Source organism: Mauremys mutica, chromosome 17, assembly GCF_020497125.1.
Source record: "Mauremys mutica isolate MM-2020 ecotype Southern chromosome 17, ASM2049712v1, whole genome shotgun sequence".
NCBI classification, from domain to species: domain Eukaryota; kingdom Metazoa; phylum Chordata; order Testudines; family Geoemydidae; genus Mauremys; species Mauremys mutica.
In genome coordinates, this window is record NC_059088.1 from 7289936 (window position 1) to 7304381 (window position 14446).

Sequence of the window (14446 nt, forward strand, 5' to 3'; positions counted from 1 at the left end):
GCTTTTCCTGTCTACCTGGCCAGTGCATCCGAGTTGAGAATGCTGTCCAGAGCGGTCAGTGGTGCACTGTGGGATAGCTCCCGGAGGCCAATACCGTCGATTTGCGGCCACACTAACCCTATTCCGATATGTTAATCCCGATATTAGCGCTACTCCTCTCGTCGGGGAGGAGTACAGAAACCGATTTAAAGAACCATTAAAATCGATATAAGGTGCCTCCTAGTGTGGACGGTTGTGGCGTTAAATCGGTTTTACGCTCCTAAAACCGATTTAAATGCCTAGTGTAGACCAGGCTTTAGAAAAGAGATGCCGGGGGGGGGGGTGGATAATCAAAGTGTATAAAATCATGACTGGTGTGTAGAAAGTAAATAAAAAAATGTTACTGACTCCTTCTCATAACACAAGAACTAGGGTTACCTGATTAAATTAATAGGTAGCAGATTTAAAACAAACAAAAGGAAGTATTTCTTCACACAATGCACAGTCAACCTGTGGAAGTGGTTGCCAGGGGATGGTGTGAAGGCCAAAACTATAACGGCATTCAAAAAAGTATTAGGTAAGTTCATGCAGGATAGGGCCATCCATGGCTATTAGCCAAGAGGGTCAGCATCCCAATGCCATGCTCCAGGTGTCGCTAAACTGTACCCCCTCCTGCACCCCAATTCCCTGCCTCAACCCACAGCCCCCTCCTGCACTCCGAATCCCTCAGCCCCACCCCCCAGCTTGGAGTGCCCTCCTGTACCCCAAACCCCTCATTCCCAGCTCCAGCTCTCTCCTTACCTTGCCCTGCTCTGGCCCCCAGCGCGGCTTCACTCCCCAGCTCAGCTCCAGCTCCTGCTCCAGCTCTCTCCTTACCTTGCCCTGCTCTGGCCCCTGGCAGCTCCAGCTCACAGGGAGGACAGGACCCTGCACTCCTGACTCCCTCATTGGCCTGCCTGCCCTGTCAATCAGGCTGACATGGAGCATTGGTCTCTCCCCCTTGCCCCTGGAGACTGTCAGTCTCAGGGTCCTGATTTCTCATTGACTCTTCGCCTTTCTTTGCTACTGGGAGAGGGCCAACCACAACCCCCTAGGGGTCAGTGAGGGGCCAGCAGTCCCCTGGCACTAGCAACCAAGGCCCCACCAGGAGGTGGATTTCCCCCCCTCTCGGCAGGGAAGCTGAGTGCTGACCCCAGCGGGAGACCAAGGGGTTGGGAGGTGTGGGGAGAGAGGATTGGGGAAGTACCTGGGGGCTCTCTCATGTGGGGAATGACCCAGGAGGTCAGCCGGAGACAGAACCAGAACAGTCCGTGCTTTAACCTTCATTCACCCGCTGCTTCCCTAAAGCTGTTCAGCTTCTGTATCCAGGAAGCTAATCAAGGGTGACCTTGTTTTGCAAAAGCTGCTGGGGCCACTGTAAATGCTCCCTGAGAGCCGTGCTCCATGAAGGGCCATACGCGGTTGCCGCAGGTGTCTGGCGTGGCTGGGTTCGCTGCAGGGGCCATGGAGAGAGACATGGGTCGCTGGTGCCAAAGGTCCAGAGTCAGAGCCAGGGAGGCCATGGGCCTGTCCTTATGGAGCTGTCGGGTCCTTGGGGTGCGGCCTACTCAAGGGGTCACTCCATGGACATTGATTCCAGTGTGGGGCAGAGACCAGACTCTGTGAGTCCATGACACGTGCGCTGCCTTTTGCATGAATTGTCTGTCTAGTCTAGTTAGAAAGTAACCTTTATAGGGCACTGACCATCTCCAACTGTGTCTGGGCAGCACCTGGTGCAACAGGGCCCTGATCTCAGCTGGGGCAGGGATTGTCTGTCACCGTGGGTCCATGAAGCGCCCAGTGCAACGGGGCCCTGATTGCAGCTGGGGCAGGGATCGTCTCTCGCCGGGGGTCCATGCAGCGCCCAGTGCAATGGGGCCCTGGTCTCAGCTGGGGCAGGGATCGTCTGTCACCATGGGTCCATGCAGCGCCCAGTGCAACGTGGTCCTGATCTCAGCTGGGGCAGGGTCTGTCTCTCCCTGTGTGTCTGGGCAGCGCCTGGTGCTGTTACCTCAGAGGGGTGTGGTGTGAGAAATAAAGACTGACTATAGGTACAGTTAAAAACAACAAGTAAGTGTATTGAGGGAATAAGTACAATAAAGGGAAGGGGTTAAGCATGAATAAAACAGCGGCTATGGAAAACTAACACAAAACAGTGAAACAGCAGCTTTAAAACAGGAGTATGAAGCTCAGACCCAAAATCACCCTGGGGCAATCAACCGTATAAAACCCCGATTAAGAGATCCCTAATTATCTCGCTATCAGCTACCAGGACCAGCACTCGTTGGGTAATCGAAACCCGCAGAGGAGGAGCACTGGAGATTCCCACGATGTCACTCGGGAAGGAAGAAGAGGATTGAGAACCCTCCGGTGGTATCGTCCCCAGGAACAGGAACAAGTAAGGTGCTGTACGGCTTCTTTCTTCTCTTCACTTCAGGAACAATGGTCTCCTCCGACCACGCACTGATGCTGCGAAGACCTGAACCGCGCACGCAGTCACTAGGGTGGCCTGTGCCACTTGTCTGTGGTCACAGTTCTTTTATGCAGTTTGTGGTGGGAAAACGTGGTACAGTCCCAGCAAAGGCGGGAAACAGTGTGAGGTAAAATTGTTCTTGAGATCGCTCAGTGGTGGGAAAAACCAGTTTGATCAAGTTATAACTAGGCCAGGAGGACAGGGCACAAAGGGGGTGACAAGATGGAGTTCACAAAATGGTGGGTCAGACTCCATTTTGAATTGCTGCTGTATCCTTACCAATTACATATTGGGTTTAACATACACATATTTTAATAAGCTATAACAGTATAACAAATCACACCCAACAGCGCAACGGGGCCCTGATCTCAGCTGGGGCAAGGATTGTCTGTCGTCGTGGGTCCATGCAGCACCCAGCGCAACGGGGCCCTGATCTCAGCTGGGGCAAAGATTGTCTGTCGTCGTGGGTCCATGCAGCACCCAGCGCAGCAGGGCCCTGATCTCAGCTGGGGCAGGGACTGACTGTCTCTTGTTGTGTGTCTGGATAGTGCTTGGCACTGCTAGGTGCTGCACAATCTCAGCTGGGGTTGCCAACTTTCTAATTTCTGAAAACTGGACCACCCTGCCCCACCTCTTCCCCCTGCATCCCCCCTCCGCTTCCCCTGAGTCCCTGCCCCCTCTTCCCTCAAAGCCCTGCCTCTTACCTGCTCCTCTCCCCCCGTTGCTTGTGGCTCTCCCTGCTACTGTGCTGCTTTAATGTGTATCCCTCCGCACTTAAACTGTGACATAAGAGTCACAGAGAAATAAATTCAGGCCTGGTGTAAGCAAGGGACCCGTCCCTAGGAGTTAACAGCCTCGGATCTGAATTTGGCCTCTTTGCTTTAAGAGGAGGCCTAACAAGCAGCTTCCCCTCCCAGCGGCACCTCTCTAAACCTGGGGCAACTGCAACGTGAGCAGCCCCAAGGGACTTGCAAACCCCAGACCCAGCAGGCTGCCTGGGAGAGCAGGTCAGAAGAGCGTCGCGGCCACACGGGAGCAGCCAAGCAGCCCCGCTGATGAGCTAAGACATGGCCCCCCTGCCCAGCAGCCTCCCGCCTCCCTCTGCGCTGCCTGCCCAGCAGCCTCCTTCCCTCCTCACCCCGGAGCTGCCTGAGAGCATGGCCGGGGGAAGTGCTGGCTGGCCAGGCAGTTCGCATTCCTTCCCTCCCAGGGAATGTCCCATACCCTGCTCGGCATGGGCCCCCCCACTCTGTCCTCTGTCACAGCCCCGCGGGACCAGCGGACCCTCCACAGGCAAGCCACCGAAGGCAGCCGCCTGCCATGCTTGGGGCGGCAAAATGCCTAGAGCCGCCCCTGGTCCTGCAAACCAGGCTCCCCAAAGGGGCCGCCTGAGCTGGTGCATGTGTGCTGCTGCAGGAGCCGCCTCTTCTGGGCTGGGCAACAGGCTGCCACTCCCGCAGCCCCTGCACTTGGGAAAAGACGGTTACTCACCGTAGTAACTGTTGTTCTTCGAGATGTGTTGCTCCTATCCATTCCAGTTAGGTGTGCGCGCTGCGCGTGCACGGCTCTTCGGAAGATTTTTACCCTAGCAACTCCGGCGGGCCGGCTGGGCGCCCCCTGGAGTGGCGCCGCTATAGCGCAGGATATATACCCCAGCCGGCCCGTCCGCTCCTCAGTTCCTTCTTGCCGGCTACTCCGACAGTGGGGAAGGAGGGCGGGTCTGGAATGGATAGGAGCAACACATCTCGAAGAACAACAGTTACTACGGTGAGTAACCGTCTTTTCTTCTTCGAGTGATTGCTCCTATGCATTCCAGTTAGGTGATTCCCAAGCCTTACCTAGGCGGTGGGGTCGGAGTTAGATGTTGCAGAGCGCAACCGCTAAGCCAGAGGCTGCAACAGCTCTGGACTCCCGGACCAATGAGGCAAAGGTGTGGACCGAGGACCAGGTAGGTGTACAACACATCCCCCGAAAGGGAATGCGAGCCAGGAAGGCAGCTGAGAAGCGTGAGCCCTGGCGGAATGTGCAGCAAGGTGGCTCTATGGCACATGGGCCGAAACAGAAGAGGTGCAGATGCACAACATCATTGAAGATGAAATCCTCTAGGAGGAGACAGGTATGCCCTTCGTCCGGTATGCCGGTACGATGAAGGTTGTGGGGGCGTTACGAGAGGGCTCTGTCCGCTAGATATAGATTGCGGACGCCCTGCAGATGTCGAAGGAGGGCAACCGTTGCTCTCCTTGCACAGAGAGTGGCTTCGGAAATAAGACCGGAAGGAAGATATCCTGGTGGATATAAAAGGCCGACACCTCCTTGGGGAGGCAGGTCGGACGTGGTAATAACTGCCCTTGTCCTTGAGGAACACAGTATCCCTTGGGCCTATTGTGAGAGTCTGACGCTTGGAGACTCGTGTGGCCGCAGGAAAGACTACAGGAAACTGCCTTGCAGGACAGTTATATCAATGAGCATGTTGACATTGGCTCAAATAGGGCAGTCATAAAACTGGGTAGAACCAGATTGAAGAGCCAGGTTTATGGCGGGGCCCCACTTGGGGGGGGGGTGTATAAATGCTCCAAGCCCTGAGGAACCAGATGGAATGGAGCGGGATCTCGGCGGGAGAAACCTTGCGCGTTTCGGAGCAGCATGAGAAACGCTTCCACTCGGCCAGATACTTTAATCGAATGGACGAATTTTCTACCACCCCGGAGAATCCCGTAGAACCGAGGCCGAACAACGTAACTCGGATCGGTTTAGCCCGCAGGAGTCCTGCCGTGAGGTGCAGGGATTACAAGACCAGGTGGTGAAGGTTGTCGTGATTCCGCGTCATGGGGTCTGTGCCAAGAGGGTTGCTACCGAGAGGTGTAGCAACATGGTGTGCCAGTGCTGCCCAGGTTACACTGGAGCGAACCCGATCAGGGGCGCTCTGTCCCTGCGGAGTTTGAGCAGGACCTTGTGAACCAGCGGGGACAGTGGACAGCGTATGGCAGATGGCTGATCCATGGCCTCAGGAAAATCCTCCAAGACCGAGCCTGGGGAGAGGCCTTGGAACGAGGAGAATTTCTCTCTCTCTTTCCGTTCTCGCGAAAGCGAGGAGGGCTATGCGGGGGAAGACCCACTTCTGGAAAACGGAATAGATAAAGACGGGAGGAAACCACCACTTGTGAGACAGGAAGGATCTGCTGAGACGATCCGCCAGCTGAATCGCCTGGTACACAAGGCAGACTGCTCTCAGCTCTCGGACATTGATGTGTAAGGCCAGCTCTTGCGCTGACCGAAGGCCGTGAGTGCGAAACTACACCAGGTGCGCACCCAGCCGAGAGATGGGCTGTCTGTCACGAGGGACCCCAAGGGGTGAGTGAAACAGCATCCCCGGATACACCGGGGAGGACGCCGACTCCCGGTCGAGGGAGCCTAGGCTGCTCGGTGGAAACGAGACGACCACGAGTATGCCATCTCTGCCCGGGTGGCACCCCCAGGTGAGCCACGATTGAAGTGAACAGAGGCAAAGCCTGGTATGTTTAGTTGCAAACGTGTAGACAGCCATGTGACTCAGGAAACCGAGGCAAGAGCGAGCCCAAGTTGGCGGGAAGGTCCGTAGACCTTGTACAATTGTTACCCTCGCCTGAAACCAAGGCTGAGGAAAGCAGGCTCTGGCGAGTCTGGAGTCCAGGACGGCCCCAATGAATTCCCTTCCCTATATGGGAATCAGAGTGGATTTTACTATTGATCATCAGGCCTAGACACAGGAAAAGGTTCGTGCCGATGCCCACATGACTGGTACTTTGGGCCCGGGGGTTCTTCGAATGAGCCACTCGTCTAGACACGGAGAACGTGTATCAGACGGTGGCGAAGAAAAGCGGCGATTACAGCCATGCACCTTGAATACCCCTGGGCTGTATAGAGGCCAACCGGGAGGGCCGTATACTGGGAATAACGATGGTAGGCCCCAAACCGAGGGTACCTTCTGTGTGGAAGAGAAATGGCAACGTGAAAAACACGCGCCCTTCATATCGAGGGCGGCGTACCAGTCTCCGGGATCCCAGGATGGGATGACGGTCGCCCTGGGTACCATGCGGAACTCATCTGCATCGTGACTTGTTGAGTTCCTGCAGGCCTAGGATAGGTCTGAGACCTCCCTTCGCTTAGGGGAATAGGTTTCGCCCTTAGGTACCTCCTGTATAGCTCCGATGAGGAGGAGCGTCCGCACCTCTTGCCAGAGGAATCGCTCGTGAGAGGGGTCCTTAGGAGGGGCGAGGATGGGTAGGCTTTTGCCCCATTGGTGGTCAGAAGGACCCTAATTCTGGCTCCTTTGGGGTGCGGATTGATGGCCACGACCGTGTAAGCCACGCCCGCTGGCCATGTCCTGACCTTGTCAAGGCGCAGGGTAAGAGCGGAGGTTGGGGACGGAAACGTCGACGCTGAATTACCGGCGTGTGCATGCCGAGAGAGAGAGAGAGAGCAAAGTGACCCTGCTGCCCTTTAGGTTCTGCAGCCTAGGGCCAGTGTTGTCAGAGAACAGACCTGTGCCACTGAAGGGCAAGATCTGTATAGCGTGCCGCAGCTGCGAGGGAAGGCTCGATAACTGGAGTCCTGAAACGCGCCGCGTGGCAACACCCGAGGCCAGAGTCATGGCAGCGGAGTCAGCTGCGTCCAACGAGGCCTGGAGGGAAGCTCTCTCCAGCTCCGTCCTTTGCTGCAGGAGGGCATCGAACTCTTGACGGGAGTTCCGAAGAACCGACTCTGTAAATTTGCCCACCGCCACCCACAGTAGCGGATAAGCAGGGCTTGCTGGTTCGCTACACGAAGTTGCAGGGCCCCCTCCGGGTACATCTTATGGCCCAGTAAGACCACACGCCCAGCCTCTTTGGATTTAGGGGCTGGTTGCATTTCGATTAGAGGAGGGCCGGAGGGGTATGTTCCTGCCCCCGCCTCATCTGGGCAGGAGGAAGAAGAAAGGCCAGGGACAAGCGGGTCCTGTGTGGGCTCGAGCTCCTGGACGACCTCCTGATCCGGTGGGATCTGGGAGCCCGGTGCTGAACCGGGGGTTGCTCTGTACCGGTCGGACGGGGACGACTAATTGTCACCTCTGGCACCCAGAGCTCGGAGGGAACGGAGCGAGATGGGATCACCGGTACGCCTCTGGCGTGGTAGCACACCCACGGCGTCCAGAATGACCACTGATAGGTCTCCTCGAAGACTCTGGAGGGCACATCGGAAAACAGAGTGCTACGCATATGAAGTGTCCGCACGGGACGACACTGATGCGTGGCTGGATGGCCCTGGAGGAGCTGAAAGCTCTTGGTAGAGTCTCCGTCTGTAACTGACGTCGCTCGATGCGGCACCGGGGATCGGTACCGGTAGACAGACCGGTACCGAGAACGGGACCTGCCACCGAAGCTGTGCCGGGCGGTCGACCGAGGGCGGTGCCTGAGGCTTGATCGGAGCTGAGTGTCCCGGACCGGCGAACGGGATGCTGACCGGTGCCGCGAGCACTACTGGTACCAACAGGGAGAACGGCGCCGAGACCTAGATCGGTGACGGGACCGAGAACATCTGCGGAACCGCGACCCTGAACGGTGCCGCTGTGCGGTGCCGAGGTAGGGTGGTCTGATCAAGGCAGGCTTGCCCATCGACTATGTAACCCCCACCGGCGGTGCCCGGGGTTGAGGCAGCGTAGATGCTGTCGTGGACACTGTCTCCGGCGTGGAGGGAATAGTGAGCTCGACCATAGCTGGCACCCCGGATGCAGCTTCATAGTGAGCTCGACCACGGTCCATACCGGGGAGTGTTCCAGCACCGGACTCGATGGCTTTTGCCTGGCCGGAGTTAATGGTGCGGGCATTGTCGGTGCCGCGGTAGACATCGGTGCCGGGCGATCCGACGGAGCATAGCGCTCGGCTGCGGAGCAGGCGGCTCGGACGCAGCTTCAGGGCGAGCTCGACCACGGTCCGTACCGGGGAGCTTTCCGGCACCGGACTCGACGGCTCTTGCCTGGCCGGAGTTAATGGTGCGGACATTGACGGTGCCGCGGCAGACATCGGTGCCGGGCGGTCCCACTGAACATAGCGCTCGGCTGCGGAGCAGGCAGCTCGGACGCAGCTTCCTAGCGAGCTCGACCACGGTCCGTACCGGGGAGCTTACCAGCACCGGACTCGACGGCTCTTGCCTGGCCGGAGCTAATGGTGTGGATACTGTCGGTGCCGTGGCAGACATCGGTGCCGGGCGATCCGACTGAACATCGCGCTCGACTGCGGAGCAGGCGGCTCGGACGCAGCTTCCGGGCGAGCTCGACCACGGTGCGTACCGGGGAGCTTTCCGGCACCTGACTCGACGGATCTTGCCTGGCCGGAGTTAACGGTGCGGATATTGTCAGTGCCGCGGCCGACATCGGTTCCGGGCGATCCGACGGAGCATAGCGCTCGGCTGCGGAGCAGGCGGCTCGGACGCAGCTTCATAGCGAGCTCGACCACGGTCCATACCAGGGAGCTTTCCAGCACCGGACTCGACGGCTCTTGCCTGGCCGGAGTGAAAGGTGCGGATATTGTCGGTGCCGCGGCAGACATCGGTGCCGGGCGATCCGACTGAGCATAGCGCTCGGCTGCGGAGCAGGCGGCTCGGACGCAGCTTCCGGGCGAGCTCGAACACGGTGCGTACCGGGGAGCTTTCCAGCACCGGACTCGACGGCTCTTGCCTGGCCGGAGTAACTCTTTATCCTCCAGGAGAGAGGTCCATGCCGAGGGTACGTCGGAGTCAGCGACGGCGGTGCCAGGAGGCCTTGGCGGCACCGGCGGTCCGGTGCCGAGGGAGCGCGCCGTGAAAACTAACTAGCGCTCGGCGCCGAGAGCGGAGGAGCAAGAGCTGCCTCCCTCAGGAGCTGTTTAAACGAAAGCCCCGCTCCCCTTTGTTCACTGATTAAGGGCCTCACAAATGCGGCACTTATCTGTGAGGTAAGATCCCTCGAGGCACTTAGGAGAAGATCTCTTGTCGGCAGCGGCTTGTGGCCGGCCGAGCATTAGAAAACCCTGTGGACCGGGCATCGGACCCGGCCCCGGGTGAGGGGAAGGGGATAAACCCCAACCCCTGTAAAATAAATACACTATACTATTCTACAAACAAACAGAGTTAACTACAACTATAAACAGAACGAGAGAAAACTACGAGTAGCTAGGGAAGTGGAGGTCAGCTAAGCTGTGCTCCACTGTTCCAACGGCCGTCACGGGCGGAAAGAAGGAACTGAGGAGCGGACGGGCCGGCTGGGGTATATATCCTGCGCTATAGCGGCGCCACTCCAGGGGGCGCCCAGCCGGCCCGCCGGAGTTGCTAGGGTAAAAATCTTCCGAAGAGCCGTGCACGCGCGGCGCGCACACCTAACTGGAATGCATAGGAGCAATCACTCGAAGAAGAACTGGACTTTTAGTGGCTCGTCAGTACATCTGACCGGACACTGCCAGGTCCCCTTTTTGACTGGACTTTTTGGCCGAAAACTGGACACCTGGCAACCCTAGCTGGGACAGGGCCTTTCTCTCGCTGTGTGTCTGGACAGTGCCCGGCCATCATCTCAGTGGGGTCTGTAGGTGCTGCCATAACAGTATAGGCTGTTTAAAACCAGTACAAGTCGCCTAACCGCAGAGATTAACTTCTATGGGATGGTTGAGAAAAGGGGCCATACGTCCTTGTTTGTATTACAGGGGAACATTAGCTCCTGTGATTACAGGGCCATTCTGCTAAGTGTTGTGCATAGCAAGAGACAGGTCATGAGGATTTTAACAATCTAAAGAGACTAAGGGTGGTGGGAGGAAAGTGAGGGGAAGGCCACACAGCAGCAGTGCCAGAAGTAGAAGCTAGGAGTCCTAGTCGAGCGTGTATCCACTGGTCCACACTGCCTTCCAGACACAGGGGGACTAATATTCCCACTGGCCAGCCAGGGAAACTGAGTCACATAGAGATTTAAATCTGTGGCAGATCTGGAATTAAACCCAGAGCCTCTCGGCACTAGTCTATATGCACAAAGCCATGATTCCTCTTGACAGTCCCACAGGGCTGCAAGAAGGGGGGCATTATCTGTTATCTTGCATCATATAATTATTTCACTTTTTGCTACTTCTACATTTTTTCTTTTCCATTCCCTATTTTTTCTTTCTTTTCACTTTTTCCACTTTGTCATTTATTTTTCTGCTGTTTTAAAATCTATTACTATTGTTTCTATGACTCGGCTTTTCCCTGGGGGTAGCATCTGTTTCCATTCCCTCCTGGCAAACAACCACCAGACGTCTTGACTCTGGGCCATCCTGAGGATAAACCACACCCAGCTTTCCCTGCAGCTGCAAGGGGAATCCCGCTTGTCCCCTTTGCAGATTCCTGAATGTATGGCTGGCTCCTTAGCAAACTTGTTGCTCAATTCCCTGGCCACTAAACTCCTAATTTGTTTTGGATCTAAGAAACTGAGCAGCTCCGTAGGTGCATCTGAAATTCACAAGTTCAGCCAGCGCTGGGCTAGCTAATTCTGTCTGTGTCCTGGTACACAATAAATGAGAAAGACAACGTGGGTGAGGTAATATCTTTTATTGGACCAACTTCTGATGGTGAAAGAGACGAGCTTTCCCAGACTTGAAGAAGAGCTCTGTGTAAGCTCAAAAGCGTGTCTCTTTCACTGACAGACATTGGTACAATAATAGATATTCCCTTGCCCATCTTGTCTCTCTAATGTCCTGCTACAAGAACACTACGAACCCAATAAATAACTCATCCTCAGCTCGCTATTAACGATCAAATAACTGGCATGGCTTATGTTGTGGGAGTGGTTTATTGGAACATCAGAAGAAAGTCAGTAAACCCACTTCTCTCCCCCTGGTTAATTACAGCTGGCCTCCTGATGGCCAGACATGAGTCACTCAAAGCCTTCATGAAGCAAGAGGCCAGGCTGCTACTCGCTTCCTATTTGGGTCCAGCAGGTGATGGCGAAAGTCCAGTCCCAGTGGAGCCGAGGGAACCTTTCCCAGTTAGCTCATCATCACAAGGATTTGGCATTTGGTCCCTATATAAAGGGAAGAATCAGAAGCAGAGCTACAGGCAGAGGGAGAGGGACAAAGTGGACAGCTGCCTCTTCTCCTCCACCTTTGATGCGATAAGTCAGAGGGGCTGGAGGTAAGTGCGCCGGCGGTGTCTTGTTCTGGCTCAGCAGCTGCTGCTGTTTGTTGAGAGGCTGATTGTAACTAATCCATCCAGACCAGGATCCTGCTGCTGATCTTGAGCCGGGCAGCTCCAGGAGAAGGGACCTGAACCTTCCCAAACAGACCTGCCTAGAGAGGACATTTCCCCCTGGTGCCGGCTCATGAGCGGTTGGCTTGTGTCCTAGATTGTGAGGCCCCCAGTCCTACCTGGCATGACCATGGCGGGGTTTGTTATCAACAGACATGTCTAAGCCTTTGGCAAGTCCTGCCGAGTGCTTTGCTTTGATTAGGTCATGTGGCAGTGTGTTCCACAGGCTGACTGTGCCTTAAGGAAAAACTGGTTTTTTGCCCCTTGAATCGCTCTTCAGTTTGTCCGCTGGCTCGGAGAAAGGCGGTGGGCTAGACTCCTGGCCTGGGACTCTGGACTCCTGGGTTCTCGTCCTGGCTGCACTGCTAGTTGACTTTAGGGAAAGTCACTTCCTCTGTCTGTGTCTCAGTTTCCCTGTGTAGAAAATAGAGATAATGCTCACAGCTGCCTTTGTAAAGTGCTTTGAGTGCCACAGGTGAAGAACTAGGTATGATGCTTCCTAAAGGGGCGCTAGTGGTTAGGGCACTAACCTATCTCTTAGGTGCAATGGCATCAAGTCCTTACTAAGCTACAGACTTCCTAGGTGTCCTTCAGCAACTCATGCAGCCTCCCTGTGTACTGGGGACACCTGCACTTCCCTGTACCCCCAGGGTAAGCACCATGATCACTGTGAGGTGCTTTGCTAATGGAAAGCCACATAAGTATCTAAGCTACAGAATAACATCTAGTGCTGTTCACCAGTAGATCTCAAACCATTTCACAAAGGAGGGCAGTATCATTATCCCTCTTGTACAGATGGGAAACTGAGGCACGGGGCGGGGCATGACTTAGCCAAAGTCACCTGACCAGTGGCAGGAATAGAACCTAGGACTCACACCCTGTAGCCCGGCTTCCTACTCATCAGCCAACATTGCCTCTGCAAGAGCAGCTAAGTCTGCGATAAAAACCAGACCATGGGTGGACATTTCTTCCCAGCCTCAGGGGCTGCAGCAGGGAATCTCGGCCCTGGGCTGTTTCTGTGCAGCGCGCTGTGTGCTCTCCATTAATTCGAGATGTGTCTTCCAGCTGCTGAACAATGCGCTCGGACATGGGGCTCGGAAAGGCCAAGCTGCTCCTGTGGGCCAGGATGGTCGTGCTCTGGGGTGAGTGATCCAGGGCTCACAAAGGCGCCTCTGTCTCTTTCTTCGCAGCTTGACAAGCTGATCACCTAACTGTGGGTGACGCCCAGGAGTTTGGGGCCATGTAGATAGAACCCAGGAGTCCTGACAGGGCTCGCCATGCTGCAGGGAGCAGGGTGGGAGCTCCGTAGGGGGCGCTGTGCTGCAGGGAGCAGGGTGGGAGCTCCGTAGGGGGTGCTGTGCTGCAGGGAGCAGGGTGGGGGCGCCGTAGGGGGCGCTGTGCTGCAGGGAGCAGAGTGGGAGCTCCGTAGGGGGCGCTGTGCTGCAGGGAGCAGGGTGGGAGCTCCGTAGGGGGCGCTGTGCTGCAGGGAGCAGGGTGGGAGCTCCGTAGGGGGCGCTGTGCTGCAGGGAGCAGGGTGGGGGCTCCGTAGGGGGCGCTTTGCTGCAGGGAGCAGGGTGGGGGCTCCATAGGGGGCGCTGTGCTGCAGGGAGCAGGGTGGGAGCTCCGTAGGGGGCGTGGTGCTGCAGGGAGTTGGGGGGGAGGCTAAGCAGTGGTTTCTGTGCTCCAGGGATTGCGAAGGGGGCACTGTGCTGCGGAGAGTGAGGGGTGCTCTGTAGAGGGCATTGTGCTGTGGGGAGCAGGGTGGGAGGGCTTATTTGAGGTTGCGCTTCCCCTGCAGTCAGTGCTGATCCAAGTAGAGATGGAGATTAAACCCAGGTTGCCTGAGCCCCATCTAGGGCCTTGACCAGAAGACCTTGTTCCTCGTTTTCCGTCTCTCCGAACGCTTGGCAATAACAGACAGCACGAGCCAGCAGGTCCTTGTGGACTGGTCTTAGTGCTTTAATTCACGGCAATGGTCATGACTGTCTTTATAAACCATTCAGCCTCCCCCGGCTCTATTCACTGCATGCTGAGTTGTAATGGAGCTGGAACCAAATGACAATAACCCCTTTCATCACAGCGTGTGATGGGCTCCTGTACCAATTTCCAAACAAGCCCCTTTGTGATTTCCCCCACGCTGCCCTGTATGGTTGGCAGGAGGACCCCACAAAGCTTCACAAAGCCAGCACATGCTCCACCTTCAAATCCTGCCACAAGGACTACAAAAATCTTGACAATGGTTACGCCGCTGGTCATCTGATAACCCACCATGCTGAGCGATGTCTTATTGGCTGTTCCCTGGTGCTCCACGTCTGTCTGTATCCATCTGGGGTTGCTTTTCTTATGCTTAGTTCACACACTCATCTTTTTGTTCTGTGGTCCATGATCAGTAATGCGACCCCTATAACAACAGCTGTCTTCTCCTTCCACTTGTGTCTCCAGGCATGCCTAACCTTCCTCTCAGTGTGGTATCTGGGGAAATTCTGGGGCCTTCCCCTCCGCGCCTTCTTGGAAGAGAATTCATCACAGCCTTCATGCAGAACGGCTTACAACAAACACTCAACAGCGACTTCCGGCTATTCATCACAGGCTACGCCCCGGCCACATTGATCACCATCTCCATGAAGAAGCCGGCGCTCAGGGTGCCCATCCAGGTGAATGCTGGCCAGACCGCAACGGTGTTAATCCCAGCCCACG

General features: G+C 56.1%; 1 long non-coding RNA gene across 1 annotated transcript; it reads left to right on the plus strand.

Moving 5' to 3' along the window:
• Nucleotides 1-2649: 2649 nt before the first annotated feature.
• LOC123351772 lies at nucleotides 2650-14433 on the plus strand. The gene is made up of 4 exons (XR_006574064.1): nucleotides 2650-2730; nucleotides 11353-11635; nucleotides 12815-12891; nucleotides 14192-14433. It is a non-coding gene; the product is annotated as an uncharacterized LOC123351772 (long non-coding RNA).
• The last annotated feature ends 13 nt before the right edge of the window (nucleotides 14434-14446 follow it).